We start from the raw sequence: 16,104 nt of genomic DNA, 5'->3' as shown, positions 1-16,104 counted from the left end.
TGCCTTTAGTGTGGTTTGGAGAGGATTAGGGATTGCGGTCAACAGAGTTCCCACGTCTCAGAGCTCGTTCTTGTTTTTTGGGTTATTGCCAGGTCACTGTATGTGCGCTGACCTCTATGTTCATTGTGGTACTGAATTACCTTTCATAACACCCCAACACCACCACATCATGCAGATTATGCAACACCAGAAAGCGAATAACCTCCTGATGTGCAGGAGCCATGCACATGGTCAGCTGGGTCCAATACTGAGGCTTATTCTTGGCCAAAGGCGTAGCATCAATTCCTCTCAATGGAATAGGACACTGCAAGGGCTCCAAGAAAAACCCACAACGCCTAGCATACTCCAAGTCCATCAAATTCAGGGCAGCGCCTGAATCCACAAATGCCATGACAGAATAAGATGACAAAGAGCAGATCAAGGTAACGGACAAAAGAAATTTTGACTGTACCGTACCAATAGTGGCAGACCTAGCGAACCGCTTAGTGCGCTTAGGACAATCAGAGATAGCATGAGTGGAATCACCACATTAGAAACACAGCCCATTCTGACGTCTGTGTTCTTTCCGTTCAACTCTGGTCAAAGTCCTATCACACTGCATAGGCTCAGGTTTATGCTCAGATAATACCGCCAAATGGTGCACAGATTTACGCTCACGCAAGCGTCGGCTGATCTGAATGGCCAAAGACATAGACTCATTCAGACCAGCAGGCATAGGAAATCCCACCATGACATCCTTAAGGGCTTCAGAGAGACCCTTTCTGAAAATAGCTGCGAGCGCACCTTCATTCCATTGAGTGAGCACGGACCACTTTCTAAATTTCTGACAATATACCTCTATCTCATCCTGACCCTGACACAGAGTCAGTAAATTTTTTTCTGCCTGATCCACTGAATTAGGTTCATCGTACAGCAATCCGAGCGCCAGGAAAAACGCATCAATATTACATAATGCAGGATCTCCTGGCGCAAGAGAAAATGCCCAGTCCTGAGGGTCGCCACGTAAAAAAGAAATAATGATCCTGACTTGTTGAACTGGGTCAGCAAAGGAGCGAGGTTTCAAAGCCAGAAATAGTTTACAATTATTTTTGAAACTCAGAAATTTAGTTCTATCTCCAAAAAACAAATCAGGGATAGGAATTCTTGGTTCTAACATAGAATTCTGAACCACAAAGTCTTGAATATTTTGTACTCTTGCCGTGAGCTGATCCACAGATGAAGACAGACCTTTAATGTCCATCGCTACACCTGTGTCCTGAACCACCCAAATGTCTAGGGGAAAAAAAAGGCAAAACACAGTGCAGAGAAAAAAAAAATGGTCTCAGAACTTCTTTTTTCCCTCTATTGAGAATCATTAGTACTTTCGGCCTCCAGTACTGTTATGATTTGGTAATTCAGTACCACAATGGACATAGAAGTCAGAGCACATACAGTGACCTGACAATAACCCAAAAACATAGAACGAGCTCTGAGACGTGGGAACTCTGCTGACCGCAATCCCTAATCCTCTCCAACCACACTAGAGGCAGCCGTGGATTGCGCCTAACGCTCCCTATGCAACTCGGCACAGCGTGAGAAACTAGCTAGCCTGAAGATAGAAAATAAGCCTACCTTGCCACAGAGAAATACCCCAAAGGAAAAGGCAGCCCCCCACTGTGAGGTAAGATGAAAAGACAAACGTAGAGATGAAATAGATTTAGCAAAGTGAGGCCCGACTTTCTGAACAGAGCGAGGATAGGAAAGGTAACTTTGCGGTCAACACAAAACCCTACAACCACGCAAAGGGGGCAAAAAGACCCTCCGTACCGACTAACGGCACGGAGGTACACCCTCTGCGTCCCAGAGCTTCCAGCAAGCAAGAAAAACCAAATAAACAAGCTGGACAGAAAAAACAGCAAACAAAAATAACACAAGAGCAACTTAGCTATGCAGAGCAGCAGGCCACAGGAACGATCCAGGAGGAAGCTAGTCCAATACTAGAACATTGACTGGAGGCCAGGATCAAAGCACTAGGTGGAGTTAAATAGAGCAGCACCTAACGACTTCACCACAACACCTGAGGAAGGAAACTCAGAAGCCGCAGTACCACTTTCCTCCACCAACGGAAGCTCATAGAGAGAATCAGCCGAAGTACCACTTGTGACCACAGGAGGGAGCTCTGCCACAGAATTCACAACACTCTGTATGCTGTATTATTTTGGACACTGTATGGCACAGTTATTTGGAATGTGTGCTGAATTATTTTGGACACAGTATGGCACTGTAATTTGGACTTTGTGTGCTGTATTATTTTTTGACACTGTATGGAACTGTAATTTAGACTCTCTGTGCTGTATTACGGTATTTTGAACACTGTATAGCACTGTTATTTGGACTCTGAGTGCTGTATTATTTGGGACACTGTATGACACTGTTATTTAGACTCTGTGTGCTGTATTATTTTGAACACTGTATGGCACTGTTATTTGACTTATATGTGCTGTATTATTTTGGATACTGTATGGCACTGTTTGTTATGAAAGGTAATTCAGTACCACAATGGACATAGAGGTCAGCGCACATACAGTGACCTGGCAATAACCCAAAAAAACAAGAACGAGCTCTGAGACGTGGGAACTCTGTTGACCGCAATCCTTAATCCTCTCCAACCACACTAAAGGCAGCCGTGGATTGCGCCTAACGCTCCCTATGCAACTCGGCATAGCCTGAGAAACTAGCTAGCCTGAAGATAGAAAATAAGCCTACCTTGCCTCAGAGAAATACCCCAAAGGAAAAGGCAGCCCCCACATATAATGACTGTGAGTTAAGATGAAAAGACAAACATAGAGATGAAATAGATTTAGCAAAGTGAGGCCCAACTTTCGGAACAGAGCGAGGATAGGAAAGGTAACTTTTCGGTCAACACAAAACCCTACAAAAACCACGCAAAGGGGGCAAAAAGACCCTCCGTACCAAACTAACGGCACGGAGGTACACCCTCTGCATCCCAGAGCTTCCAGCAAGCAGTAAAAAACAAATTGACAAGCTGGACAGAAAAAAAACAGCAAACAAATAGCAAAGAGGAACTTAGCTATGTAGAGCAGCAGGCCACAGGAACGATCCAGGAGGAAACAGGTCCAATACTAGAACATTGACTGGAGGCCAGGATCAAAGCACTAGGTGGAGTTAAATAGGACAGCACCTAACGACTTCACCACATCACCTGAGGAAGGAAACTCAGAGGCCGCAGTACCACTTTCCTCCACCAACGGAAGCTCACAGAGAGAACCAGCCGAAGTACCACTTGTGACCACAGGAGGGAGCTCTGCCACAGAATTCACAACAGTACCCCCCCCTTGAGGAGGGGTCACCGAACCCTCACCAGAGCTCCCAGGACGACCAGGATGAGCCATATGAAAGGCACGAACAAGATCGGGAGCATGGACATCAGAGGCAAGGACCAAGGAATTATCTTCCTGAGCATAACACCTCCACTTAACCAGATACTGGAGTTTCCGCCTTGAAACACGAGAATCCAAAATCTTCTCCACAATATACTCCAACTCCCCCTCCACCAAAACCGGGGCAGGAGGATCAACAGATGGAACCATAGGTGCCACGTATCTCCGCAACAATGACCTATGGAATACGTTATGTATGGAAAAAGAATCTGGAAGGGTCAGACGAAAAGACACAGGATTAAGAACCTCAGAAATCCTGTACGGACCAATAAAACGAGGTTTAAACTTAGGAGAGGAAACCTTCATAGGAATATGACGAGAAGATAACCAAACCAAGTCCCCAACCCGAAGTCGGGGACCCACACAGCGTCTGCGATTAGCGAAACGTTGAGCCTTCTCCTGGGACAAAGTCAAATTGTCCACTACATGAGTCCAAATCTGCTGCAACCTGTCCACCACAGTATCCACACCAGGACAGTCCGAAGACTCAACCTGCCCTGAAGAGAAACGAGGATGGAACCCAGAGTTGCAGAAAAACGGTGAAACCAAGGTAGCCGAGCTGGCCCGATTATTAAGGGCGAACTCAGCCAAAGGCAAAAAGGACACCCAGTCATCCTGATCAGCAGAAACAAAGCATCTCAGATATGTTTCCAAGGTCTGATTGGTTCGTTCGGTCTGGCCATTAGTCTGAGGATGGAAAGCCGAGGAAAAAGACAAGTCAATGCCCATCCTACCACAAAAGGCTCGCCAAAACCTCGAAACAAACTGGGAACCTCTGTCAGAAACGATATTCTCTGGAATGCCATGTAAACGAACCACATGCTGGAAAAACAATGGCACCAAATCAGAGGAGGAAGGCAATTTAGACAAGGGTACCAAATGGACCATCTTAGAGAAGCGATCACAGACCACCCAAATGACTGACATCTTTTGAGAGACGGGAAGATCTGAAATAAAATCCATAGAGATATGTGTCCAAGGCCTCTTCGGGACTGGCAAGGGCAAAAGCAACCCACTGGCACGAGAACAGCAGGGCTTAGCCCGAGCACAAATCCCACAGGACTGCACAAAAGTACGCACATCCCGCGACAGAGATGGCCACCAAAAGGATCTAGCCACTAACTCTCTGGTACCAAAGATTCCAGGATGACCAGCCAACACCGAACAATGAACCTCAGAGATAACTTTATTCGTCCACCTATCAGGGACAAACAGTTTCTCCGCTGGGCAACGATCAGGTTTATTAGCCTGAAATTTTTGCATCACCCGCCGCAAATCAGGGGAGATGGCAGACACAATTACTCCCTCTTTGAGGATACCCGCCGGCTCAGATACACCCGGAGAGTCGGGCACAAAACTCCTAGACAGAGCATCCGCCTTCACATTTTTAGAGCCCGGAAGGTATGAAATCACAAAGTCAAAACGGGCATAAAACAACGACCAACGAGCCTGTCTAGGATTCAACCGCTTGGCGGACTCGAGATAAGTCAAGTTCTTATGATCAGTCAAGACCACCACGCGATGCTTAGCTCCTTCAAGCCAATGACGCCACTCCTCGAATGCCCACTTCATGGCCAGCAACTCTCGATTGCCCACATCATAATTTCGCTCAGCAGGCGAAAACTTCCTGAAAAAGAAGGCGCATGGTTTCATCACCGAGCAATCAAAACTTCTCTGCGACAAAACAGCCCCTACTCCAATCTCAGAAGCATCAACCTCGACCTGGAACGGAAGCGAAACATCTGGTTGACATAACACAGGGGCAGAAGAAAAACGACGCTTCAACTCTTGAAAAGCTTCCACCACAGCAGAAGACCAATTGACCAAATCAGCACCTTTCTTGGTCAAATCGGTCAATGGTTTAGCAATACTAGAAAAATTGCAGATGAAGCGACGATAAAAATCGCAAAGCCCAGGAACTTTTGCAGACTTTTCAGAGATGTCGGCTGAGTCCAATTATGGATAGCTTGGACCTTAACAGGGTCCATCTCGATAGTAGAAGGGGAAAAGATGAACCCCAAAAATGAAACCTTCTGAACACCAAAGAGACACTTTGATCCCTTCACAAACAAAGAATTAGCACGCAGGACCTGAAACACCGTTCTGACCTGCTTCACATGAGACTCCCAATCATCCGAGAAGATCAAAATGTCATCTAAGTACACAATCAGGAATTTATCCAGGTACTCTCGGAAGATGTCATGCATAAAGGACTGAAACACTGATGGAGCATTGGCAAGTCCGAATGGCATTACTAGATACTCAAAATGGCCCTCGGGCGTATTAAATGCAGTTTTCCACTCATCGCCTCGCTTAATACGCACAAGATTATACGCACCACGAAGATCTATCTTGGTGAACCAACTAGCCCCCTTAATCCGAGCAAACAAATCAGATAACAATGGCAAGGGGTACTGAAATTTAACCGTGATCTTATTTAGAAGGCGGTAATCTATACAAGGTCTCAGTGAACCATCCTTCTTGGCTACAAAAAAGAACCCTGCTCCTAATGGCGACGATGACGGGCGAATATGCCCCTTCTCCAAAGACTCCTTCACATAACTCCGCATAGCGGCGTGCTCAGGCACAGATAAATTAAACAGTCGACCTTTTGGGAATTTACTACCAGGAATCAAATCGATAGCACAATCACCATCCCTATGCGGAGGTAGGGTATCGGACTTGGGCTCATCAAATACATCCCGGTAATCAGACAAGAACTCAGGAACCTCAGAAGGGGTGGATGACGAAATAGTCAGAAATGGGACATCACCATGTACCCCCTGACAACCCCAGCTGGACACAGACATGGATTTCCAATCTAATACTGGATTATGGACTTGTAGCCATGGCAACCCTAACACGACCACATCATGCAGATTATGCAACACCAGAAAGCGAATAACCTCCTGATGTGCAGGAGCCATGCACATGGTCAGCTGGGTCCAGTACTGAGGCTTATTCTTAGCCAAAGGCGTAGCATCAATTCCTCTCAATGGAATAGGACACTGCAAGGGCTCCAAGAAAAACACACAACGCCTAGCATACTCCAAGACCATCAAATTCAGAGCAGTGCCTGAGTCCACAAATGCCATGACAGAATACGATGACAAAGAGCAGATCAAGGTAACAGACAGAAGAAATTTTGACTGTACTGTACCAATGGTGGCAGACCTAGCGAACCGCTTAGTGCGCTTAGGACAATCAGAGATAGCATGAGTGGAACCACCACAGTAGAAACACAGCCCATTCTGACGTCTGTGTTCTTGCCGTTCAACTCTGGTCAAAGTCCTATCGCACTGCATGGGCTCAGGTTTAAGCTCAGGTAATACCGCCAAATGGTGCACAGATTTATGCTCGCGCAAGCGTCGACCGATCTGAATGGCCAAAGACATAGACTCATTCAGACCAGCAGGCATAGGAAATCCCACCATGACATCCTTAAGGGCTTCAGAGAGACCTTTTCTGAAAATAGCTGCGAGCGCACCTTCGTTCCACTGAGTGAGTACGGACCACTTTCTAAATTTCTGACAATATACCTCTATTTCATCCTGACCCTGACACAGAGCCAGCAAATTCTTCTCTGCCTGATCCACAGAATTAGGCTCATCGTACAGCAATCCGAGCGCCAGGAAAAATGCATCAATATTACTTAATGCAGGATCTCCTGACGCAAGAGAAAATGCCCAGTCCTGAGGGTCGCCACGCAAAAAAGAAATAACGATCCTAACTTGTTGAACTGGGTCACCAGAGGTAGGGTTGAGCGACCTTGACCTTTTTAGAGTCGAGCCGTGTTTCGCGAAACCCGACTATCTTAGAAGTCGAGTCGAGTGGAATCGGCCGATTATCGCGAAAAGTCGGGTATCGCCCGAAACACGAAACCCAATGCAAGTCAATGGGGGAGCATAGTCGGCAGTGAGTGGAGGCCAGGAAAACACCTACACTGCCCATTTTAATGGCAAAAACATCCATTCTTGTTAAAGAAGCTTGTCAATCGTAATTTACCTTATAATAATTGGAAGGCATTTGAAATTGGGGGTCATTTGGCTAAAGTTGTGGGGGGTAGGGCTGGTTCAAGTAATTAGTGGGCCCAGTAAATCTGGACCACGTCACGGCAGTGGAGCAGGGAGAGGTAAGTATTTAAACTTTGCAAGTGCTGTGATCCTGAGCAAGCAGGGGGGGCCCACTCGTTGGCATTGGCACTGGCACAGGGCCCCTCAAAGTACAGCGGTGTGTTTGCACGGCGGGGGCGCCTCCCACCGGCAGCAACACTTTTGCGTACTTTGAGAGGCCCTGTGCCAGTGACGTCGCCAACTAGTATTCCTCCCCCCACCTGATGAAGGAACCTGCACTTTCATCTGCACCTTCCTCTTTGTCCCCGTGTAAGGTGGTATGGTATGCGGGAAGAGGAACCAGACTTTCAGCAGGGTCTTGCTGTGTAGCGTGCACGGGGAATTTTGCGTTATGGGTCAATGTACCAGCAGACTCATCTATCACTGGCTGGGCAATGGGCAGGATGAGGAGGAAACACAGATATAGGCCCAAAGAATAAAGTGGGCTAAATGCAGTTCAAAATTGGTAACACAGGACTAACCAGGGGGCATTGCAGTGGAGGACAACTGGACTGAGAGGCTGACACAGAGAGTAGGCCCAAATCAGTAAGTAGTCGACATGCAGTTCAAAATTAGCAACCGTAGTAAACAGGCGGCCCAGCTTTGTTCAGTTGAGGAGAACAGCAAGGAGTGGCAGACATCGATAGTAGGCCCCAACCCAACTAGTAGGCCAAATGCAGTCTAACATTAACAACTACTTAACAAGAGCCTGAAAATGGAATTTCAGGACAGGAAACCAGGAGAACAGCAAGGAGTGTTGCTTAGAGATGCCCTTAATCTGGTAGACTGGGACAATATCCTCAGAAATGAGAATACAGATAATAAATGGGAAATGTTTAAGAACATCCTAAATAGGCAGTGTAAGCGGTTTATACCTTGTGGGAATAAAAGGACTAGAAATAGGAAAAACCCAATGTGGCTAAACAAAGAAGTAAGACAGGCAATTAACAGTAAAAAGAAAGCATTTGCACTACTAAAGCAGGATGGCACCATTGAAGCTCTAAAAAACTATAGGGAGAAAAATACTTTATCTAAAAAACTAATTAAAGCTGCCAAAAAGGAAACAGAGAAGCACATTGCTAAAGAGAGTAAAACTAATCCCAAACTGTTCTTCAACTATATCAATAGTAAAAGAATAAAAACTGAAAATGTAGGCCCCTTAAAAAATAGTGAGGAAAGAATGGTTGTAGATGACGAGGAAAAAGCTAACATATTAAACACCTTCTTCTCCACGGTATTCACGGTGGAAAATGAAATGCTAGGTGAAATCCCAAGAAACAATGAAAACCCTATATTAAGGGTCACCAATCTAACCCAAGAAGAGGTGCGAAACCGGCTAAATAAGATTAAAATAGATAAATCTCCGGGTCCGGATGGCATACACCCACGAGTACTAAGAGAACTAAGTAATGTAATAGATAAACCATTATTTCTTATTTTTAGGGACTCTATAGAGACAGGGTCTGTTCCGCAGGATTGGCGCATAGCAAATGTGGTGCCAATATTCAAAAAGGGCTCTAAAAGTGAACCTGGAAATTATAGGCCAGTAAGTCTAACCTCTATTGTTGGTAAAATATTTGAAGGGTTTCTGAGGGATGTTATTCTGGATTATCTCAATGAGAATAACTGTTTAACTCCATATCAGCATGGGTTTATGAGAAATCGCTCCTGTCAAACCAATCTAATCAGTTTTTATGAAGAGGTAAGCTATAGGCTGGACCACGGTGAGTCATTGGACGTGGTATATCTCGATTTTTCCAAAGCGTTTGATACCGTGCCGCACAAGAGGTTGGTACACAAAATGAGAATGCTTGGTCTGGGGGAAAATGTGTGTAAATGGGTTAGTAACTGGCTTAGTGATAGAAAGCAGAGGGTGGTTATAAATGGTATAGTCTCTAACTGGGTCGCTGTGACCAGTGGGGTACCGCAGGGGTCAGTATTGGGACCTGTTCTCTTCAACATATCCATTAATGATCTGGTAGAAGGTTTACACAGTAAAATAACGATATTTGCAGATGATACAAAACTATGTAAAGCAGTTAATACAAGAGAAGATAGTATTCTGCTACAGATGGATCTGGATAAGTTGGAAACTTGGGCTGAAAGGTGGCAGATGAGGTTTAACAATGATAAATGTAAGGTTATACACATGGGAAGAGGGAATCAATATCACCATTACACACTGAACGGGAAACCACTGGGTAAATCTGACAGGGAGAAGGACTTGGGGATCCTAGTTAATGATAAACTTACCTGGAGCAGCCAGTGCCAGGCAGCAGCTGCCAAGGCAAACAGGATCATGGGGTGCATTAAAAGAGGTCTGGATACACATGATGAGAGCATTATACTGCCTCTGTACAAATCCCTAGTTAGACCGCACATGGAGTACTGTGTCCAGTTTTGGGCACCGGTGCTCAGGAAGGATATAATGGAACTAGAGAGAGTACAAAGGAGGGCAACAAAATTAATAAAGGGGATGGGAGAACTACAATACCCAGATAGATTAGCGAAATTAGGATTATTTAGTCTAGAAAAAAGACGACTGAGGGGCGATCTAATAACCATGTATAAGTATATAAGGGGACAATACAAATATCTCGCTGAGGATCTGTTTATACCAAGGAAGGTGACGGGCACAAGGGGGCATTCTTTGCGTCTGGAGGAGAGAAGGTTTTTCCACCAACATAGAAGAGGATTCTTTACTGTTAGGGCAGTGAGAATCTGGAATTGCTTGCCTGAGGAGGTGGTGATGGCGAACTCAGTCGAGGGGTTCAAGAGAGGCCTGGATGTCTTCCTGGAGCAGAACAATATTGTATCATACAATTATTAGGTTCTGTAGAAGGACGTAGATCTGGGTATTTATTATGATGGAATATAGGCTGAACTGGATGGACAAATGTCTTTTTTCGGCCTTACTTACTAACTAACTAAGTAAGGAGTGGCAGACACCGATAGTAGGCCCCAAACCAACTAGTACGCCAAATGCAGTTGTTCCATTTAACTACAATTTAATGAGAGCCTGAAGATAGAAGTTCAGGAAAGGCAACCTGGAGAACACCTTGGAGTGGAACACACCATCTCTCTACACCCCATACCCAATTTGTAGGCCTAATGCAGTGTAGTTTTCAACAACTACTAAACGAGAGTCGGAAGATCGAAGCAATGTGGACGAAACCTGGGGAACACCTTGGAGTGTAACACACCGTCTCTCTACACCCCATACCCAATTTGTAGGCCTAATGCAGTGTAGTTTTCTACAACTACTAAACGAGAGTCGGAAGACCGAAGCAATGTGGACGAAACCTGGGGAACACCTTGGAGTGGAACACACCATCTCTCTACACCCCATACCCAATTTGTAGGCCTAATGCAGTGTAGTTTTCTACAACTACTAAACGAGAGCATGAAGATCGAAGCAATGGAGAGGAAACCTGGGGAACACCTTGGAGTGGAACACACCATCTCTCTACACCCCATACCCAATTTGTAGGCCTAATGCAGTGTAGTTTCCAACAACTACTAAACGAGAGCATGAAGATCGAAGCTCAGGAAAGGCAACCTGGAGAACACCTTGGAGTGGAACACACCATCTCTCTACACCCCATACCCAATTTGTAGGCCTAATGCAGCGTAGTTTCCAACAACTACTAAACGAGAGCATGAAGATCGAAGCAATGGAGAGGAAACCTGGGGAACACCTTGGAGTGGAACACACCATCTCTCTACACCCCATACCCAATTTGTAGGCCTAATGCAGCGTAGTTTCCAACAACTACTAAACGAGAGCATGAAGATCGAACCAATGGCGATGAAACCTGGGGAACACCTTGGAGTGGAACACACCATCTCTCTACACCCCATACCCAATTTGTAGGCCTAATGCAGCGTAGTTTCCAACAACTACTAAACGAGAGCATGAAGATTGAAGCTCACGAAAGGCAACCTGGAGAACACCTTGGAGTGGAACACACCATCTCTCTACACCCCATACCCAATTTGTAGGCCTAATGCAGCGTAGTTTCCAACAACTACTAAACGAGAGCATGAAGATTGAAGCTCAGGAAAGGCAACCTGGAGAACACCTTGGAGTGGAACACACCATCTCTCTACACCCCATACCCAATTTGTAGGCCTAATGCAGCGTAGTTTCCAACAACTACTAAACGAGAGCACGAAGATTGAAGCTCAGGAAAGGCAACCTGGAGAACACCTTGGAGTGGAACACACCATCTCTCTACACCCCATACCCAATTTGTAGGCCTAATGCAGCGTAGTTTCCAACAACTACTAAACGAGAGCATGAAGATTGAAGCTCAGGAAAGGCAACCTGGAGAACACCTTGGAGTGGAACACACCATCTCTCTACACCCCATACCCAATTTGTAGGCCTAATGCAGCGTAGTTTCCAACAACTACTAAACAAGAGCATGAAGATTGAAGCTCAGGAAAGGCAACCTGGAGAACACCTTGGAGTGGAACACACCATCTCTCTACACCCCATACCCAATTTGTAGGCCTAATGCAGCGTAGTTTCCAACAACTACTAAACGAGAGCATGAAGATTGAAGCTCAGGAAAGGCAACCTGGAGAATACCTTGGAGTGGAACACACCATCTCTCTACACCCCATACCCAATTTGTAGGCCTAATGCAGCGTAGTTTCCAACAACTACTAAACGAGAGCATGAAGATTGAAGCTCAGGAAAGGCAACCTGGAGAACACCTTGGAGTGGAACACACCATCTCTCTACACCCCATACCCAATTTGTAGGCCTAATGCAGCGTAGTTTCCAACAACTACTAAACGAGAGCATGAAGATTGAAGCTCAGGAAAGGCAACCTGGAGAACACCTTGGAGTGGAACACACCATCTCTCTACACCCCATACCCAATTTGTAGGCCTAATGCAGCGTAGTTTCCAACAACTACTAAACGAGAGCATGAAGATTGAAGCTCAGGAAAGGCAACCTGGAGAACACCTTGGAGTGGAACACACCATCTCTCTACACCCCATACCCAATTTGTAGGCCTAATGCAGCGTAGTTTCCAACAACTACTAAACGAGAGCATGAAGATCGAAGCTCAGGAAAGGCAACCTGGAGAACACCTTGGAGTGGAACACACCATCTCTCTACACCCCATACCCAATTTGTAGGCCTAATGCAGCGTAGTTTCCAACAACTACTAACCGAGAGCATGAAGATCGAAGCAATGGAGAGGAAACCTGGGGAACACCTTGGAGTGGAACACACCATCTCTCTACACCCCATACCCAATTTGTAGGCCTAATGCAGCGTAGTTTCCAACAACTACTAAACGAGAGCATGAAGATCGAACCAATGGCGATGAAACCTGGGGAACACCTTGGAGTGGAACACACCATCTCTCTACACCCCATACCCAATTTGTAGGCCTAATGCAGCGTAGTTTCCAACAACTACTAAACGAGAGCATGAAGATTGAAGCTCAGGAAAGGCAACCTGGAGAACACCTTGGAGTGGAACACACCATCTCTCTACACCCCATACCCAATTTGTAGGCCTAATGCAGCGTAGTTTCCAACAACTACTAAACGAGAGCATGAAGATTGAAGCTCAGGAAAGGCAACCTGGAGATCACCTTGGAGTGGAACACACCATCTCTCTACACCCCATACCCAATTTGTAGGCCTAATGCAGCGTAGTTTCCAACAACTACTAAACGAGAGCATGAAGATTGAAGCTCAGGAAAGGCAACCTGGAGAACACCTTGGAGTGGAACACACCATCTCTCTACACCCCATACCCAATTTGTAGGCCTAATGCAGCGTAGTTTCCAACAACTACTAAACGAGAGCATGAAGATTGAAGCTCAGGAAAGGCAACCTGGAGAACACCTTGGAGTGGAACACACCATCTCTCTACACCCCATACCCAATTTGTAGGCCTAATGCAGCGTAGTTTCCAACAACTACTAAACGAGAGCATGAAGATTGAAGCTCAGGAAAGGCAACCTGGAGAACACCTTGGAGTGGAACACACCATCTCTCTACACCCCATACCCAATTTGTAGGCCTAATGCAGCGTAGTTTCCAACAACTACTAAACGAGAGCATGAAGATTGAAGCTCAGGAAAGGCAACCTGGAGAACACCTTGGAGTGGAACACACCATCTCTCTACACCCCATACCCAATTTGTAGGACTAATGCAGCGTAGTTTCCAACAACTAGTAAACGAGAGCATGAAGATTGAAGCTCAGGAAAGGCAACCTGGAGAACACCTTGGAGTGGAACACACCATCTCTCTACACCCCATACCCAATTTGTAGGCCTAATGCAGCGTAGTTTCCAACAACTACTAAACGAGAGCATGAAGATTGAAGCTCAGGAAAGGCAACCTGGAGAACACCTTGGAGTGGAACACACCATCTCTCTACACCCCATACCCAATTTGTAGGCCTAATGCAGCGTAGTTTCCAACAACTACTAAACGAGAGCATGAAGATTGAAGCTCAGGAAAGGCAACCTGGAGAACACCTTGGAGTGGAACACACCATTTCTCTACACCCCATACCCAATTTGTAGGCCTAATGCAGCGTAGTTTCCAACAACTACTAAACGAGAGCATGAAGATTGAAGCTCAGGAAAGGCAACCTGGAGAACACCTTGGAGTGGAACACACCATCTCTCTACACCCCATACCCAATTTGTAGGCCTAATGCAGCGTAGTTTCCAACAACTACTAAACGAGAGCATGAAGATCGAAGCTCAGGAAAGGCAACCTGGAGAACACCTTGGAGTGGAACACACCATCTCTCTACACCCCATACCCAATTTGTAGGCCTAATGCAGCGTAGTTTCCAACAACTACTAAACGAGAGCATGAAGATCGAAGCAATGGAGAGGAAACCTGGGGAACACCTTGGAGTGGAACACACCATCTCTCTACACCCCATACCCAATTTGTAGGCCTAATGCAGCGTAGTTTCCAACAACTACTAAACGAGAGCATGAAGATTGAACCAATGGCGATGAAACCTGGGGAATACCTTGGAGTGGAACACACCATCTCTCTACACCCCATACCCAATTTGTAGGCCTAATGCAGCGTAGTTTCCAACAACTACTAAACGAGAGCATGAAGATTGAAGCTCAGGAAAGGCAACCTGGAGAACACCTTGGAGTGGAACGCACCATCTCTCTACACCCCATACCCAATTTGTAGGCCTAATGCAGCGTAGTTTCCAACAACTACTAAACGAGAGCATGAAGATTGAAGCTCAGGAAAGGCAACCTGGAGAACACCTTGGAGTGGAACACACCATCTCTCTACACCCCATACTCAATTTGTAGGCCTAATGCAGCGTAGTTTCCAACAACTACTAAACGAGAGCATGAAGATTGAAGCAATGGAGAGGAAACCTGGGGAACACCTTGGGGAGGCAGACACCGTTAGTAGGCCCTACCAAAGTTGTACACCCAATGCAGTTTTAAAATTCCTAGAGGCTGAAAACAAGACTATTGACGCTCAGCTTTTTTGAAAGGAACACAGCTGAATTGAGTGGCGCAGACAGACACAGGTAGTAGGACTCAAACCAAAAATGTGGCTCACTGCAGCAGAAAAAAGTTACAGGGGTACACAAGCTGCAGTGCTCTGGGCAGTGGAGGACAATTTCAATAGTGAACCGCAGACAGACTTTGTACGCCTACTATTAAAAAAAGGATGCTCTATGCAATTATAAATAGGTTCTAGGGGTACACGGCAGCAGTGGTGTGGTCAGTGGAGGCCTAGTGGAAGGAGTGACCGCAGACAGGCATCGAAGGCCTAAAATAAAAAAATTGGGCTGGCTGTAGGCAATTTTAAATTGGTTCCAGGGGTACACGGGCAGCAGTGGTGTGGTCAGTGGAGGCATATTGTAAGGAGTGACCGCAGACAGGCATCGAAGGCCTAAAATAATAACACATGGCTGTAGGCAATTTTAAATTGGTTCCAGGGGTACACGGGCAGCAGTGGTGTGGTCAGTGGAGGCATAGTGGAAGGAGTGACCGCAGACAGGCTTCGAAGGCCTAACATAACAAAAATGTCAATATAATGGTATTGTCAGTGGCAGGCATTGAAGGATGTCAGCGCATAGACTAAACATTGGTGGAGCTGTGAGATAATTTTGCAAGTGGTAGAGCACTGTTTGAGCTGGGGGGGGGAACTGTCTTGTGGCCGGCGGTACAGGCCCAGGGCCCCTCATATTACAACGGTGTTTTGCAAAAAAGAAAAAAAAAGAGAGCATGAACCGCACATCCCGAAATCATACGTTGATCTAAAGCCGCTAGGCAAAAATTAATATAACTGAATATGAGGTTTTCAGTTTAACATTCTGATCAGACTGTATGAAGCCCACTGCCACTTCACGGCAAACCTCGTAGTGGGTCCTATCGCCCTAACAGAGCGGAGCCGTGCGGCGCCCACCGCCACAGCTGCCATGCACCAGCAGGGCGGACGGCCTGTTGCCCCACAGCACCCATGCTGCGAGACTGAGCCCCCATGACTCCAGACCGCGCCGCCCCACCAGCACAAAGC

Source organism: Ranitomeya imitator, chromosome 2 (assembly GCF_032444005.1).
Source record: "Ranitomeya imitator isolate aRanImi1 chromosome 2, aRanImi1.pri, whole genome shotgun sequence".
NCBI classification, from domain to species: domain Eukaryota; kingdom Metazoa; phylum Chordata; class Amphibia; order Anura; family Dendrobatidae; genus Ranitomeya; species Ranitomeya imitator.
Note: the sequence above shows the minus strand (reverse complement) of the source record.